Genomic DNA, 23,008 nt, shown 5'->3' with positions numbered 1-23,008 from the left:
TCTAGGATGTTCTGTAAATCTGGTATCGGTTTCCTAGGCCTGCCGTAACCAAGTACCACAAACTGGATAGTTTAAAACTACAGAAATTTATTGCCTCACAGTTTTAGAAGCTAGAGGTATGAAACCAAGGTGCTGTTAGCACCATGCTCCCCCTCAGACCTGCAGGGGAATCCTCCCTGCATCTTCCCAGCTTCCGGTTGTGGCCTACAGTTTCTGGCATTCCTTGGTTTGTAGCTGCATAACCTCATTCTCGGCTTCTGTTATCACATGACATACTCCATGTGAGTCTGTCCTTACATGGCCATCTTCTTATAATATCACCAGTCATACTGGATTAGAGGACCAGCCTACTCCAGAATAACCTCATTTTAACTTAATTAATTATATCTTCAATGACCCTATTTCTAAATAAGGTGATATTCTGAGGGGCTGGGGGTTAGAATTTCAATATATTTTGGGGGGGGGACCACAATTCAACTTATAAAACTGAGTAAATTTGTGGATCAACTGGCAGCAGTCTAACTTGCCAGAACAGAAATAGAGAGAAAATGAGTACTACCTGACCAGGGACCATGGTCATACCTGGTCTACCAGACTCTGCCTAGGTCTACCACGTTAGTTAATTATTTGGAACCAGGAAAGGCAGAAGGATCTGCTGAGCATGGGATTGGGAAGGAAAAAAAAAAGTTCTCAGTCTTTAAGATGAAGATACTGTAGATAGTATATATCCTGGCCCAGTGACTATCTCCCCAGACAATCAGACTCTCCATTCACATTTAAAGGATTGAAATAGTGAAGAGAAGAAGAACAAAGCTAATAGAAACCTGAGGAGAATGCATGAAGGGCTTTCCAATATGAGGGGAAAGATTCCGTCTGTTCACTACTATTTTTCCAGTTCCTGGCACATAGTAGCCATTACATAAATATTTGTTAAACAGATGAATCTGTAACCACCATTTTGCCTACTAGATTCAGTCTTAATCTATAGCTTAGGCCTCTCTTCTCTCAAATGGATAACTTCACATGGATTTCCCACACAGAACCACTCTAATTTGTACTTCCTCTTTTTGTTTGTTTGTTATTTGCATGAATGGTATCACTATCAGCCATATACCAAAGTGGGGCAATATATTTTTTATTCTAGCTCTTTCCTTGCTCTCCACCCAGTAATAGCAGGGTGACTAGTTTGGGTTGGTATTTCTCACTTAGGACCCAGTACTCTGAAAGAAACACATTATATGTCATGGGTGTACTAATTCTTGAGTGATTTAGTAATATTCAATAGGAAGATTATTAAGCAGTGCTGGAGGGGAGGGGAACTTATTGTATACTACTGAGAACTGAGAGATTTACCAGGTTTTATTCCATTTATAATATAGTGGTTAAAGGTTCCATTTACAGAGTTACATGTATCAGGGTTGAAATCCCAGTAATTCTACTTACTTGATGAGTAATCTTGAGCAAGTAACTGAACTTTTCTATCTATTCCACTTCCTTATCCTGTGCAAGGAGAGTAATCACAGTAATAAACAAATACGCATTGTGTGTCTATTCTGTGCAGGCACTTTGTTAAATTCTGCAGAGAGAGAGAACAGGGAACAAGACAACACAGTTCCTACTAAACTAATTTTCAGTTCCTGTGAGGATTAAATGAGAACTAATTTAAAGTGTCAGCAAAGTACCAGGCACATAATAAGATGTCTATAAATATTATTCTTATAAATGTTATTTCTACTGCATATGTCTATGACATCAAGATCTTGGAGTCATTGTCATTCACTTATTTAGTTCCTTCTGGGGACTGTTACATATAGACTCCCTGAAGTAGGATGGAAATACTACATTTATTCAAATAAAACAAAATCACGGCTTACTGTAAGACTCCATTTAATGACTCAGTGTAAAGCTAAATGCTCTCTGTATGAAATTTATTTGTTCAGTTAACCCTACAGAAATTACTTGGCACCTTGTATTCATCCGTCATTCATGTATTCATTTACCCTTTCTGCAGACGAGTGTCTGCCACCTGCTATGTGCCAGGACCCTTGTTAGATGCTAGGAAACAAAGTCTGAACCCCTTCCCTCAGGGAAATCTCTATCTAGTGAAATAGTGTCCTAGTCAGCTTGGGCTATCATAACAAAATACCATCGACTGGGTGACTTAAACAGCAGACGTTTATTTTCTGGAGGATAGAAGTTCAAGATCAGGGTGCTAGCATGGTTTACTTCCAGTGAGAGCTCTCTTCCTGGTTTGTAAATGGCCACCTTCTTACCGTGTCCTTACACGGTCTTTTCTCAATGCACACGGTGTGGGGCAGAGAGAGAGAGAGAGAGAGAGAAAAGAAGATCCTCTTCCCTTCCTCTTCTTATAAAGTCACCAATCCCATCATGAGCGACCCATCCTCATGAACTAATCTAAATATAATTACGTCCCAAAGACCCCACCTCCAAGTACCATCACATTGGGGGCTAGGACTTCAACATATAGATTTGGGGGGGACACAAACATCTACTCCATAACAAATAGAGACACAAGGGAACCAATAATTATGACATAGGAGGTCACCTCCAAAAGGGGGTTGTTGAGATGGAGATATCAAACATGGCCCACACCTTCTAGAGGCTTGTTTGAGATAAAGTTAAAGCGAAAGACACATAAAATATCAGGGGGGATTTTTTTTAGGATGAGGGAGATTTTATTATATTTAAAAACTTCAGAGAAGGAGAGCAAGAGTAGGTTGCAGTTGTAGCAGTGATGGGAGAAAAGTGATGAAGCCAAATAATGCAGCAGATGGGAAAGTGTAAGATGAATTACACAGGTGAACAGCTTAGTTTTAAACAAGAAAAAGGATAACTCCTTCTCTAAGACTGTAAAAGAAAACATACATAGAAGTGTAGATACATTTGTAAAGTTGGGGTGGAAGTTTGAAATAGTTCAAATCTTGATCATCTACGTTTTCTCCAAGACAATTTTCTTAGAATAGAGTAGAGGAAAGTATTTGAATAGGAGACTTGTGGGAAAATTTTAACATTTGAAATAACTTTTGAGGAAGTAGGAAAGAAAACTGCTTAAAGGAAATAAAAGATTATTGAGAAGCATTAAATCCCCAAGTGAGTTGACAACCATACATTTACTGTCAGACAAATCTATTTACTTGGGAGAATTTCTCGAGAAGTACTAAGGAGCTGTGGCATTACAGTAGTAAACTTCTAAGATTAGTAGACTAATAAAAATATTATGTACATTTATGATTTTTGTTGTTTTTGTGGTTAACATAAATTAGAAATCCAATTTTTTTTTTTTTCATTTGCTTCTTCTCCAACCACTTAAAATCCTTCATTCACTTGGAGATTCTCAAAGGAACATCATTTTTAACACGCCAGGGGCTCTTTCAGTTATTGTTCAACTGATATCCATCATCACTGTGTACACCACCTCTTGGAGAACTCTCACATCTAGATCTCTTCCCTATTCTTGCTTCAGTCTTCTATTGAGAATATGCTAATGAAAAATATTGATCAATATGTTATGAATGTAAAATAAGATAAGCAAAGGCCCTTTTGCTCAGTGAAACCTCTACCAGCTGGCATTGTGATAAATAAAATTCTATCATTAGATCTGTAGCTTTAGTCCTTTCTTACGATTCAAATACAGAAGGAAATGATTACAGGTAAATGTTAATAGGTATCTGTACTGGTTTTTGTTCATTTACTTGTTTGTTTTTAGATCTTTTCCCAAGAGCATATGTTTACAATGAAGAAAGGAAGAGAGCATGATACACCAGAGTAAAGCACCCATGTGTGTGCTGGGAATTGGGAGTAAGTACAAAAGTGAATGAGAGCAGAGCAAGTGAACGGGAGGCCCCATGACGTTGCTTCCGTTGTAACTGCCAAAGCCGTATTCAGCCACTTCTGGCAGCTACTGCTCCTCTATTCTCTAGACGGCGGCTGCTCAGATAAAGGAAAAAATTAAATTCGAAGTTTGAGGAAAATCAATTATAGGTTTTGTTTGGAGTCTGAGTTTGTTTAAAGAAAAGTTGAAGCTCGTGAGAGTAAATGAAGGTGGTGGCAGTATTAGAATAAAAGGGTGTGAATGCCGTCAGAGCATTTTTAGGCGTTGGGAAATACAGTTCAGCAGCTTAGGAAGGTGCTAAAATTTGGAGACAAATTTGGAAATCATTCGCATCGAAATGATCTCTGTTGTTCAGGTGATGGATTCATGTATTATTTACTCCTGGAATGGGAGGAATGCTAAAAATCAAAATGCACTTTAACACTGTGACTGAGAACTCAGGTCTCGGACTCTGATAGCTTGCTGCCAAATTACTGCTCCAGGAATTTCTGTGTCATTTTGGGCAAGACACTCAAAATATCTTAGGCTCAGCAGGAACACTGGTAACATGGAGATAAAAATTATTTCAGAGCTTCAGTTGAGGATTAAGTGGGATAATGGATGTAAAGGGATGAGCAGATACCTGACATTTACTATGTCCTCAACAAGTGTTACTTCATATTATTATGAATGTTATCATTATTAGCTTATGTGCAAAAATTGGCAGGCTTGCCTTTTCACCAGTTGTTGGTTTCTTAAACAACTATCAGTCACAATCTTCTCCACTGTATACACAGAATACTTGATAAAAAATAAGGGGGCTATTTAACGATTTAAAAAAAAAAAATCAGGAAAAAGCACCTGGTGAATGTTAGTATATTCACAGTCTACAGGAAATTCAATTCAATGAAGAAAGGAAATCCAGCATCAGTCTGGAACAACTGTCAGTCTCCAAAATTGATTTTTGTGAGTGTGGAGTGATAATCTTTTACCCGAGTTTCTTAGAGCGAACGCTTTACAAGGGGGCTGTCTGATAGTTAAGTCCGTTTTAAAAGATATTTCTGTAAACACGCTAAAGTGCTTCCTGTCTCAGATTAGTTCTTGCTGAATGACAGGGCACTGTTCAGCGTGATGCCTGGAGCTGAAAATGCAGGGAGCTATAGCTCGTTCTTAATGAATAAATCCTGTGTGTTCCTGCTGTCCCTTCTGCTAACGCTTTTGTAGAAGCCAAGGCTGGTGCTGCGGTAAACTATCAATAATTAGGACCAAGCGGGTCGGCTATTTTAGTATCTTGACATAGCAGAAACATCTGTTCCTGTATATATTTCCTTTAAAGCACTGAAGTACAACTTGGAAAAAATTAGTTCCTAGAACGTATCATGTTTTTTCAACCAGTGTTTTCTCATGTGAGGAAATAAAACATCCATAAAACAAACTATTTTTGAATAAAATAAAGATAACCCTGTCGTGAGAGGCATTTAATTCTTAAATTATTTATTAACATTGGTTTGAAGGTCTTATATTTCAAACTTTATTAGCTGCCATAACAATCTTGGCAATGTATCTACAATATTAGTAGGAAAAAAAAGGAGAAATGAGCTGGGAACAACAGAAAAGTAAAAGGGGAAAAAATGTAAGTGCTTTATCTTTTCAGAAAGACTCTAAACTAACCACTCCATTTTGGAAGGGAAATAGTTTATTATTAAGGAATGTACAAATCAAACACATGCTTAGCGGCTTACATTCATTTTATATAAATCTAGGTGAATTTTATACACATTCATTTTATAGAAGCAGTTATAGGCCCCCTTTAAAGACAGAGATGGAAAACAGTAACTAAACATTTGTCCTCTCATTTTAAAGTAATTTTTAATGCTTACTCTTATTCTATTCAAAGTCATAAGTTTAGCCAGTGTTTGCTTTAATTCTTAATTGCACCGAAAACTTTTTCTTCACTTAGCAAGTGTCTGCACATTTTGGGAAATTTTGGCTTTAATACAGATTTTTTTTCATACAAAAACTTGCATTAAATAGACGTAACTGTGAAGCAAGCACTACACTTTTTATGAGCATATTTGAACCAACAATCATGTGATTCCTATCCTAAGGAAACTTTATTATTAAACTAGATAAGACAGTTAGGAGAATTCATTTTTACAATAAAGTGTGATAATAGCTAGGTTAAAGGCATTTACAGGATACGAGGTGAGCACAGAACAGAGGCAGTTAAATCACGTATTAAAGTAAAATTAGAATAGCTCAGATAGGAGAGTAACAGGATATTAAACTAGAGTATTAGGCACAGTCCTGATCACAGATGGCCTTGGGAGTTAAATGAAAGCACTTGAATTTTGACTAGAAAGCTGAAGGAGGCAGTAAAGAATTTTAATTGGAAGTAACGTGTGATCAGATACACACTTTTAGAAAGGTTACTCCCACTTGGGGGTAGAGGGTAGACATGAGAATGATGAGGTTGGAGGTCGGAGGCCAGTTAGCACGTTGTTGTTCTAGGTAAATAATAAAGTATGTCCCCTTCCCCACTGCCGGCCCTCAGCCCGATCCCCGGCTCCTCCCTCCTCCCGACCTTGAGGCCGTGAAGGTGAAGGTAGATGAGATCGCTAAGGCTCAGGCCGTCTGGCCTGGTGGCGACACGATCTTCAGGAAGATCCTTCGCAAGGAAATCCCAGCCAAAATCATTTATGAGGATGACCAGTGTCTTGCTTCCCATGACATTTCCCCTCAAGCCCCAACACATTTTCTGGTGATACCCAAGAGACATATATCCCAGATTTCTGCAGCAGAAGATGACGATGAAAGTCTTCTTGGATATTTAATGACTGTTGGCAAGAAATGTGCTGCTGATCTGGGCCTGAAGAAGGGGTATCGAATGGTGGTGAATGAAGGTTCAGATGGGGGACAGTCTGTCTATCATGTTCATCTCCATGTTCTTGGAGGTTGGCAGATGAATTGGCCTCCTGGTTAAGCATGTTGTAGGGATAATTTTCCCTTCTCTATGCAGTGATCAGGCCTGCAAGTTCCAATATGCAAAACAATACCTTTTTTTGCCTGTGTATGGAGAGGTTGCAGAAATAATTTTTAAAAACCCATACATAATAAAAGACATTGTTGCATGGTCTGAAAAAAAAATAAAGTATGGATTTCTGGGTTAATGTGGTGGTTTATAATGAGAGCAGACTTGTATAAAAGTTGACTATATATTTGAGAGATCCTTAAAGTATAAACTCATAACTGCTTGGTAATGTGGGTAGTGAGGAAGAAGGAGAAGATATGAATAAACCCTGTATTTCCCAAATTAATTCTTCCTTAAGAATAGAGAGAAACGTCATTGACAAGAATTATAGAATATTTTCTGTATGCCATAGGTGGGATTGTAAATAATATTCAATATTTAAATATGTATGCATTCATGTGGCTTAGAGCGCAAAAATTAAGAACAGCGTTCTAGTTGCCTGTGACTGCTATAACAAACTACCACAAACTTAGTAACTTAAAACCATAGAAAGTTATTATCTTAACAATTCTGGAGTCCAAAATTCTAAAATCAGTACCGTTGGACTGAAATCAAGGTATTGGCAGGGCCATGCTCCCTCTGGAGGGTCCAGGTAAGGGTCTGTTCATTGCCTCTTCCAGTTTCTGGTGGCTGCTGTCATTTCTTGGCTTGTGGCCACCTCATTCCAATCTTCAAAGCCACCATCTTCTCATCTCTCTCTGTTCTACTTTCACATCACCTTCTTCTTTTGTCTGTGAAATATCATCTTGCCTCTCTCTTATAAGGACACTTGTGATTGCATTTAGGACCTACCCAATAATCCACAATAATATCCCCATCTCAAATCCATAAAATCCCAGGGATTAGGACCTAATATCTCTGGGGGTCGTTATTCAGCCTACTAAAATTCCTACTGATATAAGTCAAAACAGTAAAATGCAAAGATTAGCCATATTCCTCTGTTTCAAACAATAAGTAACAATTGATAAACTTTGAAAAGAGAGAGACTAACTTTTGTGAAATACTGTATGACTCCATTTGTATGAGGTCCCTAGAGTAGGCAAATTCATAGAGACACAAAGTAGAATAGATGTTATTGGGGGCTGGGGAAGGGATATGGAGAATTATAGTTGAGTTATAGTTTAATGGGTACAGAGCTTCTGTTTGGGAAGATGAAAAAGTTCTGGAAATAAATAGTGAAGATGGTTGTACAACATTGTGAATGTACTTAATCATACTGAATTATATACTTAAAATGGTTAAAATGGTAAATATTATGGTATTTATATTTTACCACAATTTGTAAAAAGTCAGTAGAAAAAAATGTGCTCTGCCTTATAAAAAACTTCTGACCCAAGAAGGTCAGAGGTCACAGGTACAAACTTGTGATTAGGAGTGACTTAATTCTCCCACTGCCCCCTTGACTGAACCTGTAGTGTCACCAACATTACCCTAAATGCATGTTTTGAGAGTTGCTTCCCTGCAAGAGGCCCTGGGGGCCAGGTGGAGGTGGCTGCATAACTTCAAGACAAAAAAATGAGCGGAAACAAAAAATAAAACAAAATAAGATAAAAAAGAACAAAAATTCTTTACCACTCCAAATGGGCTGCAAAACAAGTTTCAAAAACACGTGAAAAAATATGACCGTAAGAAAACTGTCAATCAGTTGGACGAATTTAAAAATGTAGAACAAACTGGGTGGTGGGGGGAAAGTTTAAAATAAATATGTTCAGAGGATTTATACTTCTGACCTTGAGGTAGTAACGGGTGCTGGATTTACATCTTCTCTTTTAAGAATAAGAAAAGAGATAAAAAATATGACATACTGGTTTCCAGACACTGGATAATAAACAGCAAAAGAGAGTGATCCTTGAAGAAAAGAAAGTAATTGACATAGGTGACCACTACAAATGCCCCAGCATAGGACAGTTTTCAGAATGCAATGAAGGCAGGGGAAAATCAAACAGCCTGGTTGTCTCACGGAGGTAAAGATCAGAGTTTGGGTAGATCAACTAGCTCGAATTTGGGGGCAGCATAACAGAGAAAAAGGAACTACATCAACAAGGCACTGAAGATCTTCAGAAAGGGCCTCTTGAATTCTGGGGCAAGTACTGATCTACAAATGTGAGAGAGAGAGAACTATTCAAGGCCAAAGGGTGGGGTGGAGAGCAACCCAAATGTATAAAACAGTAGCGCAAACAATTCCCTTCATAACATTTGGGTATAAGGTAGAGGCCTCAGAAATGTATCACCTGACCTGCTCATGAAAAATCTATGCAAACCAGAAGGTAATCAAATAATACCTTTTAAATACTGAAAGGGGGAAAAAACTGTCAACCTAGAATTACACACTTAGTAAAAATGTCCTTCAAAACTGAAAGTGAAATAAAGATTTCCAGACCACCAAAAGGAAGAAAGTCCTTCACCAGCAGGCCTATTGTTTTATATATATATATATATATATATATATATATACACATATATATATATATATATATATATATATATATACACACACACACACATTTGACAGGCAGAAATAAAATTATACCACATAAAAATATGGAGCTACATAAAAGTATTAAGGCCCTCCAGGAAAGGTAACTATTTGGGTAAGAGACAAGGTAAATAAGAGTAAATTAACCATGATGTCACAGAAATCAGGAAAAAATAAAGATAAGAGCAGAGATCAGTGAAAAAAAAAACTGAAAGACATTAGAGAAGAACTAGTAGTTCTTAACTCCGGTTCTCTGAATAAATCAATACAATTGATAAAATATGTACTCCTAATGATCAAGAAAACAGGAGACACACATTATCAATGTCAGGAATGAAAGAGGTCACATAGCTAGAAACTCTATAGATATCAATAAAAGGAAAAAACTAAGGGAACATTATAAATAATTTTAAGCCAATAAATTTTGCAACTGGATAAATCCTTTGAAAGAAGTGAACTATCAAATGTCACTCAAGAATGCAAAAATATGAATGTCCTCTATTACAGGCTAAATTGTGCTGTCATCCAACCTCCCCTCCAAATGTATATGTTGAAGCTGTAACCCCCAGTACTCAGAATGTGACTGCATTTGGAGACAGGGCCTTTAAGGAGGTCATTATGTTAAAATAAGGTTGTGAGGGTGGGCCATAATCCAATCTGACTGGGGTTGTTATAAGAAAAGGAAATTTGGACATACAAAGAGACACCAGGTGCTTGGACACACAGAGAAAAGACCCTGTGAGGACACAGTGAGAACGTGACCATCTGCAAGCCAAGGAGAGAGGCCTCAAAGGAAACCAAACCTGCAAACACCTTGATCTTGGACTTCCAGCCTCCAGACCATGAGAAAATAAACTTTCTGTTGTTTAAGCCACCCAGTGTGGTATTGTTATGACTACGTAGTCCTAGCAAATTAGTACAGCTTCAGATCTATTTAAATTAATTAAATCTTTCTGATTAAAAATACTCCAGGATCAGGTAGCTTCACTTGTAAATTCTTTCAAATATTTAAAGATTAATTGATACTAATTCTACACAAAATCTTCCAGAAAGCAGAAAAGCTGGGAACACCTTGCAATGCATTTTATGAGGCCAACATTACTGTGATACCAAAACCAGACAAAATCATTCTTGAAAAAGAAAAATTTCAATTTAATATCTTTCATGAATATAAACACAAAGTCCTTAAAAACATTTCAGGAAATCAAATCTACAGATAAATAAAAGGATATTGTGAAAGGCAGAAATGATGGCTCCCCCAAATGTCCATGTCCCAATCTCTGGAAACTTTGCAAAAGAAACTTTGTAAATTAAGAATCTTAAAGTGGGGAAACGATCTTGGCTTATCCAGGTATGCCCAATGTAACCACATGGGACCTTAACAGGGAAAGAGGGAGACAGAAGAGAGAGGGGGGAGATGTGACTACATCGGGATGATCAGAGAAATGCAAAGTTGCTGGCTTTGAAGATGGAGGATGGGGGACACAAGCTAAGAAATGTGGATGGCCTCTCAAAGCTGGACAAGGTAAGGAAACAGATTCTCCCTCAAAGCCTCCAGAAAGGTACAGAGCTCTGCCAACACCTTCATTTTAGCCCAGTAAGCCCTGTGTCAAACTTCTAACCTACAGGCTATAAGATAATAATTTGCATTGTTTTAAGCCAGTGAATTTGTGGAATTTGTTTAGAGAACTAACACGGATTTTTATTATATTCAAGTAGGATGCATGCCAGGAATGTTTACAGACTAAACGCAACAACAATAGCAACTAAAACAATCACCTCTACAGATACAAAGAAAGTATCTGATGATGTTAACACCCACTCAAAACAAAACTTCTAGCAAACGAGAAATATATCTACTAAAAACCTGCAGCCATTGTTATACTTGTTGGTAAAATATTGATTTTTTTAACCCCAAGATCGAGAACAAGGCCAGGATGTTCACTCTCACCACATCTAATCACCACTGCATTGGATCCTAGTCAGTGCAAAACTACAAGAAAGAAAAAGAAATCATATACTTTTAATAGACGACATCATTTATGTAGAAATCCTAAATAATCTGTTTACAGAACTAAAAAGCTAATGTAGCAAAGCCACAGAAAATAAGTTAATATACAAAATTGACTTGAATTACTATGTATTACTGATGAACAGTTGGAAATTAAATTTTTTCAAAAACAAAACACTGAAAAAATGAAAAAATAAATATTAAAGGTAGCCAAAGAAATGGAAATAAAGTGACATAATCACTGAATGAAAGTTTTTATTTGAAAAGATGTATTCCATATTTATGGACCAGAATAGATATTTCAGGAAAAAGAACCATTTACATATGAAAAGACACCATATGAGGTAAAAGGCAAGAAAAAAATGAAAATATTTTTAATATCTAGAGTATGTATAGTTACACACACACACATAACTGCATACAAATCAACAGGAAAAAAGCAAAAAGAAAACTCAATACAAAGTTGGGAAAATGACACCAACAGGCATCATTTATAAAAAAGAAATTATAGAAAATAAGACCAATAAACACAGGATAAAATATCTCATACTACTGGTAAACAGGTAATACAAATTAAAATAATGTGATACTTTATCATATTCATTTGATAGGTAAAACAAAAAATATCTGACATGTATGTAAAGCAAAAATAACTTCTATGAATTGTTGATTGAGTGATTGTCAATATCTTGTAAATTTAGAGGTTGTTTACATTGCAACTTTTAGCTTTCTACTTTTAGATATAAAACCTAGATCCCAAGGCTCTAGCATATGTGCAAAAAAAAAAAAAAAGCCATGTACATGATTATTCAGTAAAATCTCAGTTTGGTTTTAATAGTGAAAAATTGTAATCATCTAGATGTCCATCAACAGCAGAAAGGATAACTGATGTGCAATGTATTAATATAACACAATGTAAAATAATTTAAATGAAGGAACTAGCAGTATGTATATGAACATGGACAAATTTTAGAGGTATACTTTTTAGTGCCAAAAAGCAAAATGAATAATAATTTATACAATATACTATTCTGTAAGTTTAAAAATATTCAAAATAAAACTCAGTATTGTTTATGGCTATATAAATGTAGTATAGTAAAAAATATAAAAAATTTTCATCAGAATGAAAATCACCAAATTCAGATTACTGAACACCTCAGAGGAGAGATGGAGGGAAGTAAAATCAGGGAGGGATAAACAAAAGATGAAAATAGATTCAAAACAACTAGGGCAAAATGTTAAGGTATCCTGAACCTGGGTGGGTTTATAAAATAAAGTTTATAATATTTTTCTTTACACTTCTCAGTATGTTTGAATTATTTAATGATAAGATAAACCATATAAAAGAGAAACTGCTATTATCTTTACCAAGTAGCTTAAGGGTGACTTTCTTTATCTTACTAATAATGTACTAATTCATGAGTTCACAGCTAAATGAGACAGCACTGCATGACAGTTAAACCTGTTCTTATCCAATGTACTGTTTTTACTGTTATATGAAATAGGTTTCACTGAGAGTTGGTCAACTGTAAAATTATAGCCGCTGAGGATAAAGAACTATATCTGATTGTATTAAATTTAAGTCATACTTTGTGTGCATAACCTTTTGCCAGCCGCCTATCTCCATTTCCTCTGACTTTAGGACCCTCTTCAGACAGCAGTTCTGAACCTTTCTTTGAAAGCCCAGAAACTTGTTTTTCCTGGCACATGAGACAAGAGAATCTGTTTACATATGGATGACTTATTGACAATTATTTTAATATCACTTATAAAAATTCCTTTGTGGATCTATGTCTTTATCTGAACCAAGCTTCTGCTATCCTGGTAATTCCAATGCTGAGATGGAAAGCCTCTGTTAAATTGTGAAAGCACATCTGAATGCTATCCTCAACATAAAAATAATTGTTGGGAAGTTCTTGTTCCAGAAACCAAAAGATAGTCCATGTGAAATACGTATGTTTAGTTGCTTATGAAATGAGTTATTGCAGTGAATCAGTTAAGGAATGTAACAATGGGTTTTAACAAAATGTAAGGTTGCTATACTTGTTTCATTTGATGCTCAGTGATTCTATTATGTTCTTTAATAGTTTGGAAACCTGGGTTTTAATATTCTCTTTATTTCCTTACTCTGGGACTTTAAATCTCTAAACTGGGGGCAATAATATTTACCTGATTTCAGAAAGCTTTGTAGTGTTTTGATACCTCTGATTCTCTCATAATAGTAATCTTCCTTTTTTAAAAAGGAGAAATGAAGCAGAAACATAAAAAAGTGTTGTCTAGGCATTCATGAAGAATTTGGCTGTCTTGACTTTTCATTTAATTATACACCTTAAAATTAATCTCTTATTTGGGCAAGTTTTAACAGGTTTTAAACCATTAAGTAAGATCCTATTTCCCTGGAGAAAAGATGATTTTGAAACTTAATTGCAATAGGTTTAACAATACAGAAGTCCTGTCTAACATATATATTTAAAACCCTTGAAAATTCATGTGCCATTTCATTCACACAGACTCATTCTTGGAAAAAAAATTAATCATCTGGATCTATATTTCAGAGAAGTGCAAATACCTCAATATAAAACATATTAACATAACATTCTATCACTTTGGAGAAAGGCAACTCTAATCCACAAATTCAGAAACAAAAAAATCCATTGGGGGCTTCCCTGGTGGCGCAGTGGTTGAGAATCTGCCTGCCAATGCAGGGGACACGGGTTCGAGCCCTGGTCTGGGAGGATCCCACATGCCGCGGAGCAACTAGGCCCGTGAGCCACAACTACTGAGCCTGCGCGTCTGGAGCCTGTGCTCCGCAACAAGAGAGGCCGCGATGGTGAGAGGCCCACGCACCACGATGAAGAGTGGCCCCCGCTCGCCGCAACTAGAGAAAGAAAGCCCTCATACAGAAACGAAGACCCAACACAACCATAAATAAATAAATAAATAAATAAAATTAAAAAAAAAAAATCCATTGGTCTACCCTTATACAAACAACTATTTGAGGTAGGGTTTTCAAGGCGGCAAAAACTCAAAAGTTGAGCCAGCTGTTTCAATAACCTAAATAGACTGATTTTGGGGTCTTTGTAGTGAAACAGAAATCAGGTAAGTTTTTCATGACTTGAGGTTTCTTTACAATCTTTGCTGAATCCAGTTACTGACAGCTATTATTCAATCACACATCACATTATAAATTCATACCTTCTGTTCCACAATCAAAATCAGTACCACAGGAGATGAAATGAAAGAAGAACTTGCTGTATAAAAAAATAATAAAATAAAATTCAAAAAAAAAAACCATTTAAAAAAAAAAAAAGAAAGAAAGAGAATCTACTTTACATCTGGGTCTGTTTCAACCACAGCATCATGCCAGTAAATGAATATTAATTTCCCATCAAGTGAAAGCGATATTCTGTATGTTAACACGTATGAGAAAAGCCATAATTTGGAAATTATTTATAAGTGTAAAGCTTTGGAAATGATGAATGATGCCCTTTTCAGTGCCATATAGGAATTAATGTGATTTCTCTTTTTAAATATCAGATAATGTGAAAAATAGCTAATTATCTATGGATACTATACATATATACACATGTATATATAGGTGTGTGTGTATGTGTATGTATATATATATGTATATGAATATATATATTATATGAATATATACACACTCTAAAGAGAAAGTAATAATCCATCCACTTGAGACAGGCAAATTCTGAGAGAAAAAATAGTCAAATATGGTAGAGAAACAGGGGTAGGAAGTACACTTTTCTTACTTCCAGAGTCATGCTTTTCCTAGTCCTAGGGCTTCTATGGTTGTTCTTAAGATGCCATCATGGGGATTAGGCTGAATAGCAAAAGTACTTCTTTGTCTATTAAGATCCTTTGCAATATTTGTTTTGGCTTCTGTTACAATAAATATTTGTAGTTTTGGAGAACGTGATGTGGGAAGTTTACTGCCCTTGTGGCATCAACCAACCACTTGCTATGATCCGCTTTTAGGTACTCACATCCAGAGCACACATGAAGCCCTGTGTTGGGAGTAGAAGCAATGATCATGTTAAACAATATACATTCAATTGAATCATCATATTTCAGAGTGACTGAACTGGCAGTCTTATGCTTTTTCTAGGCCTATCTTTGTGTCAAGGCATAGGCTAGAGGCCTCCTACCTAATGTTTGAACAAATCCTCTGACCGTCATCCTAGGTGATAATACAGGATTAGTGAATCTCAAGAAGTCTCGGAAACTACCCCAGAGACTTCAAGGTGTGGGGATAAGGACTGCCCAGAGGGGTCTTCAACACATTGCCCCCTGATGAAATGTGTCCTCACTGGAGCCAGATGGAATCTGTCCTCCGGAACCCTCAGTTTTAGGGAAAGAGCTAATGCAATAGGGAGAGCCACGCTATTTTCAAATAAAAAAATGTGTTTTTTTTGTTTTTTGTTTTTGTTTTTGCTTCAGTCCAAGGCTGTTGTCAAAGAAATAAGCTTCTCTCAGGGTTTCAACAACACGGACCTGTGATCAGGAGTTCTTTACTGCTGTCTGTCTGTGTCACTAGCGCAAGTCTACCTGTGGGCCTCATCTGTCTCCTTATCTACCCACCCAGTGAAAACTGGCAGTGTCCTCGGGCAGGGACAGAGGCCCTGTAGGTAACCCCAAGCCTGATCCCTGATGTTAAGACCTTGTCAGACTGATATCCCAGCCTTTCCCAAACACTGAAGCTCCATGCAGAAGCCTAAGTGAAGGCATGCCTTGCTTCTTTAGGTACTGTATTTGTGGTTTACTAGAATATAACTCTAGGTAAATCAAACTTAAAAACATTTTTGTTCTTGTTGTTGCGAACAATCTTTTTCTTTTTAAAATCATACTTAATGTTACAGATCACTTGACTAGCTTTGCCTAGCTTAGAGAAAAATCATTTTCTTGGGATGAAGTTAAGCCACTTCTGTGTTTATTTCTGTGATATGTAAATCCTTCCCAGTCCATCTGAGAAAGCATTAGCTATGCTATCTATGCCCTTTCTCAAGGAAACAGTTCCTAGTAAATCCATAGCCATGCAGGCAGAAATAGGACACCTGTTAAGAAATCAGATTTCAGGTTAAATCCGCTGTTACCTGAACACAAATGTGTGAAATAACCAAGCACCATCAAATAGCAAACAGACAATTTTTGGAATAAGGAGTCAACTGAATGTGGGGCATCAGAAGCAATCATGTAGGAAAGGGTTTATCTGTAAAAGGTAATTGTCTTTTAGACTGGTATTTTTGGCACTTGGCTCCTAATATGTAGTAAAATTAAACAGAGTTTTTAAAAATTCAGTGAATATGGGCTCTACCCAGGACTTACAGAATCAATATTTCTCAAGTTGAGACTCAGGATTTGTGTTTTAAAATACTACTCCAACAACTTTGATGCCTAGCCAAATTTGGGAAACCACTGACCAAATACCGAATGTAGAAGATAATCTCATTTTCATCAAAACCAGGAGAATTTTTAAAGAACAATTCTCATCACAGTCCTAAGAAAGTACTTCCTAGAAGTCAGTTGCATTATAGCAGTTGTATCTCCTGGATTTCTAGAATGTACATGGGCTAAAGTTAGAATAATTAGGAGATTTATTGCATTTTTGTATTTAAAAATTAATTTTTATCAAGCACAGAAAAATTTTAAATGTATCAGCAATAAATATAGCAGTTAAAATAACAGCAAGCATCAACACTTACAGAGTGTTTACTTTGTGCCAATAATACACTCAAAGAGCCTCAAGGGTCAGAGTTGCCATACAGGAGAATCCAGAAAATAGCAAAAGAGAATCTGGATTACTCCAAATAAAAATGATTACTTTTGCTTTTCCTGATTGTGCATATAATTTTTTTTCTCCAGTCCATTAGTGAAACGCTAGTTAACAATAGAACTATTCTGTAAAATCCTAATATATCATTTAGTTTCTCTATACCTACATTAGTTCTAAGTAATGGTTTCCTCATGATTAGCTTAAACTCTTTACAAATTATCAAAAACCCCAAAAGGTCTTTATTAAAGAGAGTCATTTAACTGTAGTTAACTTCTTGGGCAATTTAATCATGTACAGATATCTGAATATAGAGAAGCAGATTAGCGTGTTTCTTACAAAATGGTTTCTGATCAGTGCCCATTATCAATTCAGTGTCTAATATGGATAAAGAGCCCTCAGTGCTCCCCAAGGGGCCATTGCATTTCCACCTGTCCCCTTCCATCCCTCAGAAATATCAGGCATTTTGAAATGGTTCTTGCTTCTTCTCATGCATAGTTCCAACAGGATTACTAAAGACCTCAATTTATACGCCTTATGTATAAAAAGTATAGGTTGATGCATCTGTCATTATGTTGTTTATTTTTACAATATTCCAAAGAAATAAGGAATGACACAGAGCATGATGAATATGTTGAGGATAACGATGATGATGATGATGATGATGATGATGATTGCAAAAGGGGTAGAAAGAGAGGGAGGAAGAAGAAAAGGATAATGATGGTGAAAAAAAAGAAAAGAGGAGCACAATGTAAGAATTTTTGTTTATTGATTGGTTATTGTGAGCCAGGTTCAAAGCCAAGCATGTTATATAATCTCTGAAGTAGGCACTAAATTACTCCCTTTGCCATATGCAAAACCGTTTATGTGATTTGCTCTAATCAAAAGATAAAAAGAGAGACGCTAGGACTCAAACCCAGATCTGCCCAATTCTCTAGTGTAAGTTTATGAGAATTATATACTTTTGAAAAAATTGATGAATAGAAGCAGTCTGAAAAAAAATCTTAGTCCGAAAAAAATCATATAGCAATAATTTCAGGTCTCAGGCCGCACAAAAGAATTCTAGATATCTGCAAATATGTTCTCCTTCTATGACATTTAATGACAAAGGGAATGGATAGCTTACTTGATAAATACTCATTTAACTGCTTTTTCAGAAGAGTGGGTGTATGTCGACTTTATTGAAATTTTTAATCCCATGAATAAAAAGAGATTATATTTTATGTTTTTATTCATGTAATATTAAAAGTGTTAACACTAAAAAACAAGACTGTGAGACCAAAATTTCATTATGTTGTGTGGAAAGGCATTACGATTTAAAGTTAAAAATGAGAATAGTATCAATATTACAGCCTATTGAGTGATGATTTTAAGTTAAAAAAACAGTACTAATAATTTAAATTTTAAACATGCTATAGAGGAAGTCATTACAAAGTTTTGTGTTTGTTTATACCCGAAGGGTTAGGTATATTTACTAGGTATGCATTTAACACATATTAAAAAAAGAGATCTGAGATTCCTTTAAGATTCAATTTTTCCAAAAATCACCCCTGTGATGCAGATAAGCCTCCCCAACCCCCCAAATAGTTCTAGTATGGTATCATTAAAAAGTAAATGGATCTTACGTTCGAACTTTTTATTTCTCAATTTCCAATAAAAACTCCCAATTATATTGTCCTTCCCTTAAGAGTCCACACATACATATTTTGGATGTGCTGCCTGGAGATGATGCAAGTGCTGTCAAGTTTCCTATTCTGGATTTTATTTCCTTCAGGATGAGAAATAGAAGTACATAATTTGGCAGAGAGAGAAGTGATTATCCTGTTGCTTAAGAGGCAAATGTTTTAGTGATGTGCAAAATAAAAAGCATTACAAATTCCAAGTGATATGTGATGCTGTTCTAAGTGTGGGAATAAGAATATCTGGGGAAAGGAATTGTTTGTGGGGGATGGGTGGGTCTGAATAAGTGGGAGTTTGTTCCAGAAAACTAAGGTGGACAGATGGAGTTTGGGTTTGGAGCATGACTTAGGTTGAAATGTGCATCCGAAAAATACACTGTTCCTCTATTTTTCATTTTCCTGATTCACTCCCTAACCTTGTTTTTTGTGTGCTTTCCGCCCCCCACCCCCACCCCGCGTTTCTCTCCTTTCCTTTTCTTTGAGCCATGTTTTTTTAAACTTATGCTTTAATTGCTCGATTACATGACTTCTTTTTCAAAATACAAATACAACCTGAAGTGCCTCCTTTTTATACATATAGAAGATGCTATTGGCAGCTTCTCATGATGATGCACTTAACGTCTGAAAAAGAATGAAACAGCAAAATGAATTGAAAGATGCCACTGCCCTTCTTGTAATCCTATTATTGTGTATTATTCTTAAACATTTCAAGTCTGGTAAATGTTTAATCATATCTTCCCATTGTGTATTTAATTGTTAAGAAACATGTTTTTGCAACAAAAGCTTTGCCAGATGACTGTGAGACAGAGATACTAAACATGATCAATAAATGAATGTTCTATAGCTGAGCACTGAGGGCGGGAGCAGAGAAAATTCTGAAAGTGGAACTTGCTTACGAAATATATGCCAAATGTTTCCTAAATCATTTAAAAGTGTTTGAGTATTCCACATCGCAGTTTAAAAAGATTATAACAGTTCCATGACTTAGTAAAGCTTTTCCTACATGCAAAGAAAAAAAAAAAAGATGCTATTGGACTTTAAAAGGTCCAAGTGACAGAACACTGAAGCCTGGACCAGCTGGAGAGCCTTATCTTCCTTTGGGCTTCACTCAAAATTGGCAGATTTTAGACTCAACGTGGTAAATGGGTCTGTTCTGAAAAGTATATCCAAAGTGGTATGCCTAGGGTAGAGTCTTCAAATGCCGTGATTTTTTTTTCACCTTAAAGTAACTAACCTACATGTCTGAACTACTGGAAAACTAATAATTTTACAGAAGTATCAGGCTCCAGGATTTATCTTTTTATTCAAAAATATGATGTGCAAAGTCATCCATGATAGCTGATTATTCTGAGTTGCCAGGTTATATTAGAATAATTTTATTTCTTTAGTGTTTGAAAGATCCATAAATGAATAATACGTCCTGAGATCTGTGTTAATTTGTAATTGGAGTAAACAGCTGAGCAAGCGTCTAATAACTCACTTGCATATACTAAGAATGATCATCACCTGTATCAGCCAGTAGGCAATTTAAATGAGTATGCAATAGGAATCCCAACGCTTGCATCTTTTAAAGTTTTGGTGATCGCATTAATTATTGGTTCCCCCAAGAGTATAATACTGCTTTTAGCTTATAATTTTGAAAGGTACGGTGGATTCCAAGCACTTTCAGTGGTCAAAATTGCTCTCACTCCATGAATTGGAAAGGCAACATGGGGACTGTGCCAGTTTTTAAAATATCTGTTTCAGAGAAGTTTTGTTTCTGGCCAGAAAGTATGGCCAATATGTAACAAAGGCTGGATTTAGCCTCCTAAGAGAAACAAATAACTGGACAAAATAAATGGAACAATGTTTTTCAAAACATTGGACTTTAGGCAACGGAGGATAGTGACTCTTGAGAAAGAAAAAACAAAACAAACCCAAATGAGGTGAGCTCTAAAATTGCCTAAGTTTACTGTCTTGAGGGAGTTTCCAGGTCACAGAGCAAGAAGGAGAAACCCGGGTAGAGCTTGGCAGGTTTCCTGAGTAGAGGAGACAGACCTAATAGTCCAGGGAGAACAAGGTAGCTTGAGTTCATAAGACAGAGTGTTGAGATAATAGAGCTGCACAGAGAATGAACTCTAGAGATCTGTAGAGGGATCCCACAAGTGTTCATCAGAGTACTGATCAATGAAAGGATGTGAAAAACTACCTGAGGCTTGGAAATGAACCACCTAAAAGGATTACAACAGAGTAACTTCAGCTTGCCAAACTTTGGGAATAAAACCCTATTTCCACCAGTCAGACTGGAAACCCTCGTAATTCACTGAACATTTGGTAGTGTATTCAGGAGACTCTTACCCCAGTGGTGGGAAATAATTAGCCGTGGACTGAGCACTACTCCAGACCCACCTATCAAATCTTAAATGTGAGACTCAAAAAATCTCAAACTATTTCTCAGTAGCATAAATGTGTCCCAGAACAAAGGTTGGGAATATAGTATTACAAAAATGTCTAGCACCCAACAATGTAAAATTAACAATGTCTAATGTCCAGTAAAAAATTATCAGGCATGAAAACATGCAGGAAAATGCAACTCATAATGAGAAGAATAAGTCGACTGAAACCGATCCCGATGTTGGAATTGGCAGACAAGGACACTAAAACAGTTATTACAACTGTATTCCATATGTTCTAAAAGCTAGAGGAAAAGTTGAGTATGTTAAGTAGTGAGAGAAAAGATATCAAAATATAGTCCAACTTCTAGAGGTGAAAACTACAATGGCTGAGATGAAAAATGCATTGGATATTATTAACAGCAGACTATGCATTGCAGAAGAAATAATTAGTGAACTTGAAGATATAGCAACAGAAATTATGCAAAATGAAACACACAAGGAAAAAAATGTATAATTTTAAAAATGAACAAGACATTAGTAAATTTTGGGATAATTTCAAAATTCTAATTATAATTGCAGTTGGAGGCATGAAGTTTGGCTGAGATGGGGGAAAAGGAGTAGTAGAAAAGATATTTGAAGAAATAATGATATGAAAATTACCAAATTGATTAAACTGTAAACCCACAGTTCCAAAAATCTCAACGAACTCCAAGCACAAGCAAAATGAAAAAATGCACACACACACACACGTGTGTGTGTGTATATATATATATATATATATGCATATATATATGCATATATATATTATTTTATCAAGGTAGATCATAATTAAATTGGCCCAAACCAGTGAGAAAGAGAAAATCATATAGATAGCCAGCGGGAAACATACATTACATTTAGGAGAACAAAGATAATTTCTTGCTGGAAACAATGTTAGCAATAAAATAGTTGAGTAACATCTTTAAAGAACTGGAAAAACCCCAACTTATCAGTCTAGAATTACATACCTAGCAAAAATACTTTAAGAATAAAGCCAAATAGACAATAAAGGCAAAAAAAAGTTTAAAGAATTTGTCATCAGCAGGCCTGAATTACAAGAAATGTTAAAGAAGTACCTCAGGAAGATGAGAAATTTTCTTCTTATTTAAGTTCATTTTAAAAATACTGAATGATTAAAACAAACACAATAACAATGTATTGTGGAGGTTATGAAAATTGTAGAAGTAAATGTATAACAACAATAGCGCACGGACCAGGAGGGAAGAAATGGAAGTAAATTGCTGTAAGTTTCTTATACCATATGTGAAATGGCATAGGGTTGCATGAAGTCAGATGGTGAAGTTAAAAGACTTGTAAACTCTAAAAGGATGACTACGGTAACACAACATTTATAGTAAATAAAAGAAATAAAATAAAATGAACCCATGAAAAATATGAAATTAAACTAAAAGAAGGAAGTAAAAAAAATGGTAAGAGAGGCTAAAAGAGGAGGAAAAATGGAACAAGGAACAGATGGGACAAACAGAAAATGAACAGGAAAATTTTAGATTTAAATCTAACCATATAAACACTATGTTAATGTAAATGGGTATTCAGCCATCAAAAATGTGAAAATCCTACCATTTGTGACAAGATGGATGGAACTTGAAGGCATTATGCTCAGTGAAATAAGTCAGACAGAGAAAGACAAACACTGTATGACTTCACTTACATGTGAAGAAGAGCAAAAGCAAAACAAAAACCAAGACCAAACTCCTAGAAAAAGAGATCAGACTTGTGGTTACCCGAGGCAGTGGGTCAGGGGAGGGGGAATTGG

At 35.9% G+C, this 23,008-nt stretch overlaps 1 pseudogene across 1 annotated transcript; it reads left to right on the top strand.

Moving 5' to 3' along the window:
• The first annotated feature begins 4,190 nt into the window (after window positions 1-4,190).
• LOC309647570 (adenosine 5'-monophosphoramidase HINT1 pseudogene) lies at window positions 4,191-7,615 on the top strand (annotated as a pseudogene). Its single transcript has 2 exons — window positions 4,191-4,208; window positions 6,357-7,615. The product of its transcript is annotated as an adenosine 5'-monophosphoramidase HINT1 pseudogene (transcript).
• Window positions 7,616-23,008: the final 15,393 nt, after the last annotated feature.

This window comes from Balaenoptera physalus (genome assembly GCF_965194825.1).
Source record: "Balaenoptera physalus genome assembly, chromosome: 18".
Lineage (NCBI taxonomy): Eukaryota > Metazoa > Chordata > Mammalia > Artiodactyla > Balaenopteridae > Balaenoptera > Balaenoptera physalus.
This window is presented reverse-complemented; position numbering and strand designations above follow the sequence as displayed.